This window comes from Pongo pygmaeus, chromosome 3, assembly GCF_028885625.2.
Source record: "Pongo pygmaeus isolate AG05252 chromosome 3, NHGRI_mPonPyg2-v2.0_pri, whole genome shotgun sequence".
NCBI classification, from domain to species: Eukaryota; Metazoa; Chordata; class Mammalia; order Primates; family Hominidae; genus Pongo; species Pongo pygmaeus.
The window spans coordinates 124,134,168-124,149,678 of record NC_072376.2 but is presented as its reverse complement, the minus strand read 5'-3'; the positions used below and the strand labels follow the sequence as shown (position 1 = coordinate 124,149,678).

The 15,511-nt window shown below is 34.2% G+C and overlaps 1 non-coding gene across 1 annotated transcript; it reads right to left on the bottom strand.

Annotated features, from left to right (window-relative positions):
• Positions 1-14,444: 14,444 nt before the first annotated feature.
• LOC129035898 (U6 spliceosomal RNA) lies at positions 14,445-14,551 on the bottom strand. Its single transcript, XR_008502391.1, has one exon. It is a non-coding gene; the product is annotated as a U6 spliceosomal RNA (small nuclear RNA).
• Positions 14,552-15,511: the final 960 nt, after the last annotated feature.

The window sequence follows — 15,511 nt, the reverse complement described above, 5'->3', positions numbered from 1 at the left end:
CCCTGGGCATCATAAAATTATAAATTAGATTCTTCTGTAATTATTAGAATTAATATCTTCTACACTGGTGGAACTGCAATATTTTGTATTCTTAGTCAAGCCCGAATAACATACTACTTGTGTAATTTTTTTTGTTTGCATGCCCGTCTTCCCAAACAGATTGCAAAATCTTTGAGTGCAAGGATATAGTGTACACTAAAATTTTTGTTGTGTTGTTGAATTTTCAAAAAAAAAAGTATCTGAGAGCACTTTATATTTAATAAGCTACATATTGTTGTTGTTGTTTGTTGTCATTGTTGTTTTGAGATGGAGTCTTGCTCTGTCACGCAGGCTGGAATGCAGTGGTACAACCTCGGCTCACTGCAACCTCCACCTCCCGAGTTCAAGCAATTCTCCCTCAGCCTCCCTAGTAGCTGGGACTACAGGCACACATCACCACACCTGACTAATTTTTGTATTTTGAGTAGAGGCGGGGTTTTGCCATATTGGCTAGGCTAGTCTCGAACTCTTGACCCCAGGTAATCTGCCTGCCTCAGCCACCCAAAGTGCTGGGATTACAGGTGTGAGCCACGGCACCCAGCCTAATTAGCTAAGTATTATGTATGTTTTTCTTAGAAAGCCACATCTCATTGAAAAATATTTTGTAAATTGTAAGTGACACCAACAAGCCATTCTCTTACTACTTTACTTATATAAAGATATAGAGCAATGATTCTTTAAACCCTGTAAGTCTACCCAGTACTAAATGTTCCAATAAAATGTCAAATATAGTACTCAATGTCTCAGAAAATTGTTAAATATAAGGACAAATATTGTACAGGAAATTTGACTGATAAATGTGAAGCTATGCATTATCTATAGTAATTAGTATATTGCAAATTTCTTAGGCTTTATTTCTCTTTAGAAAGTTTCTGAAAGCATTCATTGTATTACTGGAGAGCGTACATTAAAAAGCTCCTCAAAAGTCCTTAATACTCCAGAAATATAGATGTTAATGTACACTTCTCTCACCTTGTACTTGCTACCGTGAACAGAAGATTGTGAGGGTAAAACCATTTGCTCTTTGATTTATAAGGATGGTTTGAGTCCATATAAAATAGACTCTTCAATGCCATAATGTACATTTTAAGATTAAAAATATTAATATTCAAATATGAGGGAGTGATTTTAACATTAATTTTTAAATTTTTCACAAAATCATATTCCCAAAATATTTTTGGCTTTCATAAATTGAAGAAAATAATGAAAATCCTATTGATGTTCTTATGTGAAATTATATGCACATATTCAGTTTAATGTCACAAATTCCATACCTTTCTCATTTATAGGAGAAGGTATTAACTATTTTTACTGGTTCCCTGATTTTTCTATTTTTCTAGCCAATTCTATTTTACATATTTGTGATTAAAACTAATCTTATTTGCATATGCGCTAAATGTAAATAAGATTCAGATCCATATCCATTGTAACATGAATACTAGAACATAAAATATTCCTACTGTACTTGAAAGCAACAAAAATGGCACCTAACCATAGTTTGTCTATACCAGCCCCTCACTACTGAACCTTGATTGCTACTTTGTCCCACAATGATTATTGCTAGCATTGGTATAAATTTCCCTTCATACTTAGAGAATCTTCATATTATTCATCCATCTATACTAGTTAATATACAAGGTTAATACATAAAAACTGAAATGGAGGAGGGACCTTCAAGGGGGCTGACTAGAGGCATTTTACACTTACCCTCCCCACAGAGAAGAACCAAATCAGTGAGCAGATAATCACACTCTGCATAGAGCATCTATGTAAGAACACTGAATTCAGCAGAGAAGTGATAGGAAACACCTTAGGCACATAAGCAGAGAGAAGTAAGGCAGTTGGCCTAGCCAGAATCATCACAGCCTTCTGTAACCTAGCCATAGAAAAGCCCTCTCCATCATTAGGGGCCCTGCAAGTAATATAGGAGTTGCCTGGTGTCTGTGTGACAGCAGTGCTTAGAGAGAGAGCTCATGTTGAGTCCCACAAAACCCTGAGACATACAGCTGCATCACACACCATCTTGAAAGCCCACATCCCACCAGACTGCATCCCGTCCTGGGGCCCTAACAATACCTGTATCTCTACATCCTTGACATCCCCCGTGTCCAACTGGAGGGCTTCAGTGATGTGATACCCTACCACTCAGCAGTGCAGTAAGTTCTCCAGAACTCTAGCCCACAGAGTGCCCTAAACTCCAAGGAATGGTAGTGTATCACACTAGGAAGGCTGGCCCTGGGTAGAAGGGAGCCGAAGTGTGTGCTTCCCAGAGCCTGAAAGCTGCCTATCTGTAGCCACTACCAATGACAGAAATTCTGCTCTCATTAGCATCAAGACCACAGCATACTTGCACTTGCCCTGAGGATGACAAAAGAAAAAAAAAAACTAAGAATACTATACCCAGAATAATTGTTATTCATAAATGAAGTAAAAATAGTCTTTCCCAGACAAGAAAATTAACTTGAGAAAATTTATCACCCCTGGTGGGGCGCTTCAAGAAATGCTTATGCAAGTCCTATGCCTGGAAGCAGAATAAAAGGATATCTAGTATCATAAAACACATGAACATATAAAACACACTGGTAGAGCAAATAAATAACAAAGGCAAAGAACTCAAAGGTTATCAAAACAGAAGAATGCCAAACTGCAATGATAAATGATAAGAGAGAAGAAAAGGAACAGAGGATATAGAAAACATCCAGAAATCAATTAATAAAAAGACAGAAATAAGTCTTTGCATATCAATAATAATCTTGAATGTAAACGATTAAATTTTCCACTTAAAAGATAGAGACTGGCTGAATAGATATTTTTTAAAAAATGACGCAACTATATGCTTCCTACAGGAAACTCATTTCATCTGTGAAGACACATATAGGCTGAAAGTAAATAGATGGAAAAAGATACTCCACACAAACAATAACCAAAAGTGAGCAAGAGTAGCTTTACTTATATCAGATAAAACATACTTTAAGTTAAAAACAGTTAAAAACATTAAGAAGAGACTGCCGGGTGCAGTGGCTCACGCCTGTAATTCCAGCACTTTGAGAGGCCCAGGCGGGCGGATCACGAGGTCAGGAGATCGAGATCATCCTGGCTAACACGATGAAACCCCGTCTCTACTAAAAATACAAAAACAAAGTTAGCTAGTCATGGTGGCGGGCACCTGTAGTCCCAGCTACTCAGGAGGCTGAGGCAGGAGAATGGTGTGAACGTGGGAGGCGGAGCTTGCAGTGAGCCAAGATTGTGCCACTGCACTCCAGCCTGGGTAACAGAGCAAGACTCCGCCAAAAAAAACAAACACACATTTAGAAGAGACATAGAAGGTCATTACATAATGACAAAGGGATCAATTTAGCAAGAGTATATGATAATTCAAAATATATATGCACCTAACCCTGGAGCACCCCAATATATAAAGCAAATATTATTAGATCTAAAAGAAAAGATAAATTTGAATACAAAAATAGTTGGGGACTTCAACACCTGACTCACGGCATTAAACAGATAATCTAGAGAGAAAACAAAGAAACACTGGATTTAAATAAGACTTTAGACCAAATGGAACTAACATTCACATTTATAGAACATTTTATCAAATAGCTATAGAATACACATTCTTCTCATCAGCAAAACGAAAATTCTCCAGGATATGTTAGGCCACAAAACAAGTCTCAACAAATTTTTAAAAACTGAAATCATATGAGGTATCTTCTCAGAAAACGATAGGATAAAAGTAGAAGTCATTATCAAGAGGAACTTTGGAAACTGTACAAATATATGGAAATTAGACAAATACATGCTCCTAAATGACTATTATATCAATAAAGAAATTAAAAGGAAATTTTAAAAATTATTGAAACAAATGAAAATGGAATCACAACATACTAAAACCTATGGGATACAATGCTAACTTGGACGTTTATAGCAATAAGTTCCTACTTCCAAATAGTAGAAAGATTTCACATAAACAACCTAACAATGCACCTGAAGGAACTAGAAAAACAAAAACAAACCAAGCCCCAAATGGTAGAAAAAATAAATAATAAAGAGTAGAACAGAATTAAATGAAATAGAGACTAAAACAACAATACAAAGGATCAACCAAAGGAAAAGTGAGCTTATTGAAAAGATGAGCAAAATTAATAAACCACTAACTAGAGTAACAAAGAAAATAAGATAGAAGACTCAAGCAAAATCAGAAATCAGAAAGGAAACCTTAGAATTGACACTACAAGAATACAAAAGATCATCAGAGATTATTATGAACAACTATATGTTAAGAAACTTGAAAACCTACAGAAACTGGATCAATTCCTAGACACATACAACCTAACATGATTGAATCAGAAAGAAATAGAAAGCCTCACAGACCAATAATTAGTAACAAGGTTGAATCAGTAATACAAAATCTTCCAACAAAGCAAAGCCCAGAACTGATGGCTTCAATGCCGAATTCTACCAGAAACCTAACACTAATTATTTTCAAACCATTCCAAAAAAAAAAAACTGATTAGAAGGGAATTCTCCCTAACTCATTCTATAAAACCAGCTTACCCTGATATTAAAGCTATACAAGGACATAACAACAACAACAACCAAGAAAAAAAAAAAACACAACAGGCCAATGTTCCTGGTGAACATAGACACAAAAATTCTCAACAACATACTAGGAAACTGAATCAATCCCATAGCACATCGAAAAGATAATACACCATGATCAAGTGGGATTTATACCAGGGAAGCAAATATATTTTAACATATACAAATCAATAAACATGATATATCACATTAACAAAATGAAGGACTAAAACTATATGATCATCTCAATACATGCAGAAAAGCAGTTGATAAAACTCAACATTTCTTCATGATAAAAGTTCTCAACATGCTAGGCATAGAAGAAGTATACCTCAACATAATATAGGCCATGTATGACAAACTCACAGCTAACATAATACTGAAGGGGAATAAGAGAAAAGCTTTTCCTCTAAGAACTAGAATAAGAGAAAGCTTTTCCTCTAAGAACTAGAGTACGAGAAGAAAGCCCACTTTCATCACTCTTATTCAATACAGTACTAAAGTACTAGCCAGAGCAATTAGGCAAGAAAAATAAAAATAAAAAGCATCTAAATTGAAGAACTGGAAGTCAAATTATCCTTCTTTGCAGATATGATCGAATATTTAAAAACCTTAAGGATTCCCCCCCAAAATTTAAATCTGATAAACAAATTCAGTAAGCTTGCAGGATGCAAAATCAACATATGAAAATCAACAGTGTTTCCATACACCAATAATGAACAACCTGAAAAAGATAGTCCAAGAATGCAATCCCATTTACAATAGCTACAAAAATGTTTATCTCAGGAAGGTAGAAAGTAGTATGATAGTTACCAGTCTGGGAATGGTAGGGTTGTGGAGTCAAGAGAGGTCGGTTAATGGAAACAAATGTACAATTAGATAGGAGGAATAAGTTATAATACACAATAGCAGAATAGGGTGACTATAGTTAACATCAATGTATTGTATATTTCAAAACGGCTAGAAGAGAGGACTTGAAATGTTCCTAACATATGGAAATGGTAAATGCTCAAGGTAATGAATACCTTAAATACCCTGACTTAGTCATTATGCATTTTATGCATGTAATACAATATCACATAAATACATACAAATATTACATGTCAATAAAAAATTTAATTGAAACAGGTGAACAGCTAATACCCGAAGTAAACATTTTCTAAGAGAGCATATTTACTGACCTGAAAAGCCAGTTCAGTTATGTGGATTCACTGGTATACATGATGAAGTTGTTGCTAAATGGTTAATAGTATTCATGAGAAAAATTAAAACAACACAACTTTTTATTAGCTTTTATGTATATTTTAACAACTCTCTCTTCTCTTTGGTCACATACTTGTAATAAGTAAAACAAAATAAATGAAATCAGTATGCTCATGTATTTGACAAAAATCACTATCCTTAAAGAAAGATAATAATAATAAAATGATAATATAATTATGGCCTCTTAACAAATTTAGGAGTGAGACTCATGGTATAATGTGCACATGCTAGATACTTATAAATTTTAAAATAGTAATAATTACAATGATATAGTGTGCAAATTTCTGCAGATCCATTATAGGGAAAGAGAGAGTTTCAGATTATACTAGGAAGTAAATTTGGGCTCAGAAAACTAAACTATTGATTGTCATCCATTTCTGATCATCATCCATTTCTGCAGAGAGCTGGGAAGAAATTGGTGCTTATGATTTCATTTCTTCCTTTTCTAGGGAATTGATTTTATCTTTAACTTTACATTATAAAAAATAATCATCGACATCATTTAAAAAATAAAACAAAGCCAAGAAGACCATAACAAAACTTTGAACCCAAATGCGGTCCCATTGATACATAGAACTGAGAATATTTTGGGGCATTCTTGGAGTTCATGCAATAAATATATTTGAGATTTAAACTTGGATCTGCCAGTAATTAATTGTGTGATACCTAATAGGACATGTACACTCCCTAGTATTCATGTTTCTTATTTGGAAGTGAGAAATCAAACTGGTGGCTGCTTAATGTGCCATCAGCTCTCTTGTTGAGCCTAATGGACTCTGGAGACAAAGGGCTCTGTCTATTCACACTGATAAGGAATGCTTTCAGTAAAGTTTGAAATAGGTTCTTGATTATTCCTTTTTAATACAAATAATTAATGGAGCAATTTAAAAAGTTTAGTCTTTTATGATGTAAACACTTTGAAATAATTTTATTTCAGTGCTGTTTTTTCAGACCATCTAGTGTCCTCAGAGAACTATTTAGACATAAGCTCTCACTGACTCCAAGATTTTATAATAAGTTTTGTCGAGGACAAGGTCCACCTGGTCAGTAATACCGTGTTAGTTCTTTGACTGGGACCTTCCCTTGTTTTGAGAGCAATGGAAAAGGAATATTTGTTCAGTTCCAACAGACTTAACATGTAGTCTATTTCTGGCTTTGTGGTCAGGGTCTGTCCCTGTTTCTTCTGTAAATGTCACACGAATCTGTGTACCTAAAGTTTTGTTTTTTCCCACTTTATAATAGACTAAAGACATTTTTAGATAAAATATTCACATTTATTTTATTAATCTTTAATGTCTAACCAAACTTTACAAAACTATTTTCAGCATCACAGATTCTTATTTTCAGTTTTTGATTCATCAAATATAATTGTATAATTATACAGTTGCTACATGGTAAAGTGCTAACTTTCTTTAGTTTGCATAGATTATTTTAGTAAGGAGGTAAAGTTTTAAAGACTCAGTAATACAATTATTTTTATAAAAGTAGATATAATAATTTCTTACTGAAATTATGTTTTTGTAATCATCATAATGGCTATTTTTAACAGATTATATCCCAGATGCTATACTGTGTGTTTTATACTGATCTTATTTAATTCTTATAATAAACCTGGAAAGTATTATCACAGAAATAAAAATATTCTAATATTTTAAAGAGACAGATTAACATGTTCTCATGTAGAGTTTATATATGACAAATTCACTATATTTATTTATTTATAAGTGAATAAACCATATTTTATTTGTATATTTCTTCTAGAAAGAAGAAACCATAAATAAATAAAACATTATAATTGTTATCACTTACTATTAAATGACTAGTCAGATATACTGTTGACTCATTTAATAGCCTTTTTCTTTTTTTTTTTTTTTTTTTGCCGAGACGGGGTCTCGCTCTGTCGCCCAGGCTGGAGTGCGGTGGTGCGATCTCGGCTCACTGCAAGCTCCGCCTTCCGGGTCACGCCATTCTCCTGCCTCAGCCTCCTGAATAGCTGGGACTACAGGCACCCGCCACCACTCCCAGCTAATTTTGTTTTTGTATTTTTAGTAGAGACGGGGTTTCACCGTGTTAGCCAGGATGGTCTAATAGCATTTTTAAAAACTTAAATGAATCATTACCTTCTTCAGAGACGGCTCTAATCATAAGTTTATTTATTTATTTATTTATTGGCCGCAATGAACCTAATGTCTACAATAAAGAGGATAGGTTTTCCAATTTTAAGAGTTATCATCACCCCCAGGGAAAAATTCTTGGAGTTAGGTGACTTTTTAAACTTTAAACCCTTGAAATAAATACAAAGAATATGGTAGTACCCCTTTTCCTGAACTGAACTACCAAACCTGTCCTATATGATATGTAAACAATTTTTTGAGTAAACACACATTTGTGTATGTGTAAATACTTATTCTCTACTGAATCAGCACGTCTACCACTTCTGATTGTTGGAAGGGAAAGCTTTCACATTTTGAACTCAGTTCCACCTGTTTGTATATGAAGGTGCCTGGAGTGGTAAATCCAGGACTTAAGAGGCACATGCAGATGGTAGACCTTCAAATTCAAGTCATAGGAGTACAGAGGATAGAAAAGAGATCTGCTTTTCTGCTTGTGTTGGCAGTGGTTCAGTTGGGCTGTACAGGAGGAGGTGCCCATTGAATCTCCTTGTCTATTCTGCACACAGGTAATAGCTTCTGTTTATCTAAAACTAAAGGTCAGATGGATTTTGTATAGCAATGTTTTCGTTCTCTGGTGGATAATTATGCACTTGTACTTTTAGGAACTTATACTATGTAAGAGTTTTCATCTATGAAAATTTATATTCAGCATAACAAGTAATAGGAATTCATGAGTAATGTTTAACTCAAATGGTTAGGTTAAGGTGTGTGTTCTTTAAATAATGTTTATCCCTGATAAAATGGCTGTGTTATCACTATTTGCACTTGGAAATTAATTGAATAAATATACTAATTATAGTGATAGTATATTGTAGGCAAATCTACCAAAACACATAAAAAATTTTAACAGTACTAACAAGACATTTAAAGCTCATGTAATAATGCAATCTGAATGTCCAACCCAGTCCTCTCCTCTACAACCTGGGATTGACCTTGTCATCTTCTTCTGAACGTTTCCAAATTACTTTATATTAATATGTCTTAAAATAACCTCATCAACTCTACTGATCTTCCCTTCAGGTCATCTAGAAGTAGAACTCTTTAATTCTCTAAAGAACCAGCCAGGAGACCCCTTTATATTCGGTACAGATGAGGCAGCCACTTTTCTGGGAATAAATTATAATAGAACACAGATGTTCTGATTTTATTTGGTTTGGTTTGGTTGGGATTGCTCCTCTGGTTGTTTCTTAGAAAGTTCCTGAAGTTTTAAAGGGTTTTTAAACTATCTGCCTAGGAGTTTCAAATCACTGAAGAATCAGTTGAGGCTTTTTTACTAAAGCCAAGAAACAGTTATTGAGCACTTGTAAATGCTACAAAAAACGTGCTTACAGTACCAAAATGATTAAGAAAGTTACTGCTTACAAGGAGTTTTTAGTCTATCCAAGCAGCCCAATCTATAAGCAAGAAATTGCTTTAATGTAGCTGTAAGATGCCATGGATGAGGATAAGGATGACTTCTGAATCAGATATCGTGGATAATAAACGAATTCACCCTTATGAATATATTAAGATAAGTAGGTCCTAAATGGGTTATAATGTATTTAGACACCTATCAAGTAGATTTATCTAAAAATAGGTTATATATTATCCATTGAATTCTATACTTAGCATTTTTCAGTTTTCACTTTTATGCTGAGAGCCAGTAATATTTAGTTAATACTACATGGCCAGTTGCAAGATTTGGGATTTGAATTCAGAAATCCTTCAAAATCCTAGACTTCTATAAAATATTCTGACAGTCATTCTCAATATTTTCTTCAGCACATTATGGTGTAAGAGAACTATATTATTACAGTGCAAAACACATTTGATAGACAATAAATTTATTCTCTGTACTCATTCAAAAACTGAAAGAGTGACAAATAATTTCCTAAGTTTAAGTGCCACTTTCCTGAGTTTAAATAAGCACTTTATTACCGTTAAGGGTTTATGATCTAAATTAAAAGGATAACTTAGAAAGTAAATATTTCAATGTTTCCTTGGTGTGTGTGTGTGTATATGTTTCAATGAAGTTTTTTCCTGCTTTGAAGAAAATTTTGTTTATATATTTTGTCTTAGCTTGGTTCGGTTTTTTATATTTTATTTTTAATCAACAAATAACAATTGTATATATTTATGGAGTACAACATAATGCTTTAATCTATGTATACATTACTAAAAGATTCAATCAAGCAAATTAACATATCCATCACCTCACAAATTTATCATTTTTTATGTAAAAATGTTAAAAATTTATTCTTTTAGCAATTTTGAAATATAAAATATATTATTATTAACTGTGGTTACCAAGAAGTGCAATGAATCAATAAAACTTATATCTCTAGTCTGAAACTTTGTACTCTTTCATTAGCATCTTTTCTTTCTGCATCCCTTCCACGTTCCCCCATCTTCTGGTAATCACTTTTCTACTCTGCGTCTATGAGATGGACTTTTTTAGATTCTGCATATAAGGAAAATGATACAGAATTTGTCCCTCAGTGCCTGGCTTATTTCCCTTTCCATACTATCCTCCAATTCTATTTATGTTGTCATGGATGACAGAATTTTATTGTGTTTTTAAGGCTGTATAATATTCAATTGTGTATATATACTACATTTTCTTCATTCATTGATGGACATTTTGGTTGTTTTAGTATATCGGCTATTGTGAATCATGCTGAAATGAACATGTGGGTGTAGTTATCCCTTTGACATATTGATTTCAATGTCTTCAGATATATGCCCAGAAGTGGGATTGCTGCATCACATGTAATTGTATTTTTAGTTTTTTGAAGAAATTCTATACTATTTTCCAAAATGGCTGTACTAATTTACATTCCCATCAACATTGTACAAGAATTCTTTTTTTTTCACACCCTCACTAACACTTGTTATCATCTGTCTTTTTAATAATAGCCATTCTAGCAGGTATGTGGTAGTATCTCATTGTGGTTTTAATTAGCATTTCTCTGATGATAAGAGATGTTGAATGTTTTTAAATATATCTATTGGTGATTGTATCTTTTTTTGAGAAATGTCTGTTCAGATACTTTGCTCAATTTCTAATCAGGTTATCTTTTTTCTTGCTATTGAGTTGCTTATATATTTTGAATATTAACCCTTATCAGATGTATGCTTTGCAAATATCTTCTCCCAGTCTATGGGTTGTCTCTTCACTATATTGTTTTCTTTATCACGCAGAAACTCTTTAGTGTGATGTAATCTTATATATCTATTTTTGCTTTTGTTACATTTGCTTTTGGAATGCTTCTCAAGAAATCATTGCCCAGATTAATATCATGGAGCTTTTCCCACATGTTTTCTCCTAACAGCTTTAAAATAACTGGTCTTACATTTAAGTATTTTATCCAGTTTGAGTTGATTTTTGTTTAGTCGTCCCTTGGATTCATGGGATTAAATTGATTGGATTGGTATTCATTGGATTTTTTCTAGGACTTTCTGAACATACCAAAATCCACAGGCTGTCAAGTCCCTTTTAAAGGCATACCTAAAAGATATTGCTGGTTTGGATCCAGGCTACCACAATAAAGCAAATATCACAAATAAGTCACACAATTTTTTTGGTTCCTAGTATATATAAAAGTTATGTTTATATTATACCATAATTTATTAAGTGTACAATAGAATTAGGTTTAAAAAAGCAAAGTACATATCTAAATTTAAGAATTATTTATTGATAAAAATGCTAATGATCATTTGAGCCTTCAGCAAGTCATAATCATTTTGCTGGTGGAGGGTCTTGCTTTGATATTAATGGCTGCTGACTGATGAGGGTGGTGGTTGATGAAGGTTTGAATGGCTGTGCCAATTTCTTGAAATGAAACAAAAATGAAGTTTGTCACATCAATTGACTCTTCCTTGCAGAAGGATTTCTCTGTAGCATGTGATGTTTGATTGCATTTTACCCATAATAAAACCTCTTTCCAAATTGGAATTAATCCTCTCAAAACCTACAGTTTGCTTTAACAAATAAATTTATGTAATATTTTAAATCCTTTGTGGTCATTTCAACAATGTTCACAGCATCTTGACCCGGAGTAGATTTGATCTCAAGAAACCACTTTCTTGCTCATCCATAGGAAACAACTCCTCATCCATTCAAGTTTTATCATGAGATTTTAGTTCAGTAACAACTTCAGTCTCCACTTCTAAGTCTAGTTCGCTTTTAATTTCTACCACATCTGCAGTTACTTACTTCACTGAAGTCTTAAACTTCTGAAAGTAATCCATAAGAGTTGGAATAAACTTCTTCCAAACTTTTGTTAATGTTGGTATTTTGGACTCCTGACATGAATCATGAATTTTCTTAATGACATCTAGAATGGTGAATACTTTCCAGAAGATTTTCAGTTTACTTAGGTCAGATTCATCAGAGAAATTACTGTCTATGGCAGCTATAGTTTACAAAATATATTTCTTAAATAAGAAGACCTGAAAGTCAAAATTACTCCTTTATCTATGGGCTACAGGATAGATGTGTTAGTGGCATGAAAACAGTGTTCATCTCTTTATACATCTCCATCAGTACTTTAGGTGACTAGGTGCATTGTCAAGCAGCATTAATATTTTGAAAGGAATCTCTTTTTCTTAGCAATAGGTCTCAATCATAAGCTTAAAATATTCAGTAAATGATGCTATAAACTAATGTACTGTCATTTAGGATTTATTGTTCCATATATAGAGCAGAGTCAGAGTAAACTTTGCATAATTCTTAGGGGCTCTAGGATTTTTGAGTAACTGAGCATTGGCTTCAACTTGTAGACATCAGCTTCATTAACCCCTAAAAGAGAGTTGGCTTGTCTTTTGAAGCTTTGAAGTCAAGTATTGACTTCTCTCTACCTATGGAAATTCTAGGTGGCATATTCTTCTAATAGAAGCCTTTTTTGTCTCCACTGAAAATCGTTCATTTGTTTTGTACGTATATTATTTTGAGATGGAATTTTGCTCATGTTGCTCAGGCTGGAATGCAATGGCACAATCTCGGCTCCCTGCAACCTCTGCCTCCCTGGTTCAAGCGATTCTCCTGCCTCAGCCTCCTGACTAGCTGGGATTACAGGTGTGTGCCACCATGCCCAGCTAATATTTATATTTTTAGTAGAGACGGGGTTTCACCATGTGAGCCAGGCTGGTCTCGAACTCCCGATCTTAGGTGATTCACCCGCCTCTGCCTCCCAAAGTGCACCTTGCCTGGCCTGTTTTGTGTAAATTTAAGGGATACAAGTGCAATTTTGTTATATGGCTATATTGTGTAGTTGTGAAGTCTGGGTGTTTAGTGTATCCATTATCCAAATAATGTACATTGGACCCATCAGGTAATTCCCATCATCCACCCCCTTCCCATCCCCACTCATCTGAGTCTCCAAGTCTTACATTATGTCCACATGTATACATTGTTTAGTTTGCACTTATAAGTGAGAACATACAGTATTTTTTTTCTTTCTGCTTCTGAGTTGTGTCACTTAAGATAATGGCTTCCAGTTCCATCCATGTTGCTTCAAAGACATGATTTAATTATTTTTAATGGTCAAATATTATTCTATTGTGTGTATATACATTGTCTTTATCCAATTCTCCTCTGATGGACACTTAGGTTGAATCCAAATCTCTGCTGTTATGAATACTGCTGCAATAAACATATGAGTGCAGTAATTTTATTGATAGGTATAATTATTTCTTTTCCTTTGGGTAGATACCCAGCAGTGTGACTGCTAGATCAAACAGCAGCTCCATTTTTAGTTCTTTGATAAATCCTCATACTGTTTTAAATAGAGGTTATGCCAATTTATAGTCTCATCAACAGTGCACAAGCCTTCCCTTTTCTCTGCCTCCTCAACCACATTTGTTACTTTTTGTCTTTTCATATAATAGCCATTCTAACTGGTGTAAGATGACATCCCACTGTGGCATTAATTTAAATTTCTCTGATGATTAACAACGTTAAACATTTTTATATGCTTGTTGGCTATTTGTATGAAACATATCTATTGAAAATAAAAATTTGAGAAGTTTCTATTTTTCAATATATTTTTATACAAATAGCCAACAAACGTGTAAAAATTATGCTGCTTTTGAAAAATATCTATTAGTATCTTCTGGCCACTCTTTAACGGAGTTATCTGTTTGTTGTTGAGTTGTTTGAGTTCCTTGTAAATTCTGGATATTAGTTCCCTGTCAGATGCATAGTTTACAAACATCCTCTCCCATTCTGTAGGCTGTCTGTTCACTCTGTTGATTGGTTCTTTTGCTGTGCAGAAGCTTCTTAATCAAGTACCATCTGACTATCTTGGTTTTTGTTGTTTTGCTTTTGAGATCCTGGTCATGAATTTTCTACCCAGATCAATGTCTAGAAGAGTCTTTCCTAGGCTTGCCTCTAGTATCTTTATAGCTAAAAATATGAAATACTTCATGAATTTGCATGACATCATTTAGCAGGGGCTATGCTAATTTTTTCTGTATCATTCCAGTTTCAGTATGTGTGCTGCTGAATCCAACACAAAATCTGTTGTTTAATGTAGCTACTTTCATCAATAATCTTAGCTGGATTTTCTGGATAATGTGCAACATCTTCTACATCAGCACTTGCTGCTTCATCTTGCACTTTTATGTTGTGAAGATGGCTTCTTTCCTTAAATCCCAAGAACCAACCTCTGCTAGTTTCCAACTTTTCTTCTGTAGCTTCCTCACCCCTCTCAGCTTTCACAGAATTGAAGAAAGTTAGGGTCTCACTCTGGATTCAACTTTAGTTTAAGGGAATGTTGTGGCTGGTTTGATCTGCCCACACTAAGAAAACTTTCTTAATATCAGCAATAAGGCTGTTTCACTTCATCATTCCTGTGTTCACTGAAGTAGCACTTTTAATTTCCTTTAAGAACGTTTCCTTTGTACTCACAACTTGGCTAACTTGTACTCACAAGTCTAGTATAAGGGGCTTAGCTTTCAGCCTGTCTCAGCTTTTGGCATGCCTTCCTCACTAAGCTTATTTTATTTCTAGCTTTTGATTTAAATTGAGAGATGTGCAACTTTTCCTTTCAGTTGAATACCTAGAGGCCATTGTAAGGTCATTTTTTTTTTCCTTTCCAACTTTTATTTTAGGCTCAGTGGGTACATGTGCAGGTTTGTCACATGAGTAAATTGCCTGTTGTGGGAGTTTGGTGTACAGATTATTTCATCACCCAGGTAGTAAGCACAGTACTCGGCAGGTAGTTTTTCAATCCTCATCCTCTTCCCACCCTCCATCCTTAAGTAGGCTCTGGGATCTGTTGTTCCTTTCTTCGTGTCATGTGCACTCAATTTTTAGCTTCCATTTATAAGTGAGAACATGTGGTTTTCTGCCGCTGTATTAGTTTGCTTAAGAAAATGCACTCCATTTCCATCCATGTTGCAGCAACTTGTAGGGTTATGAATTGGTCTTATTTCAAAATTGTTGTGTCTCAGGGAATAACGAGGGCTGAGGA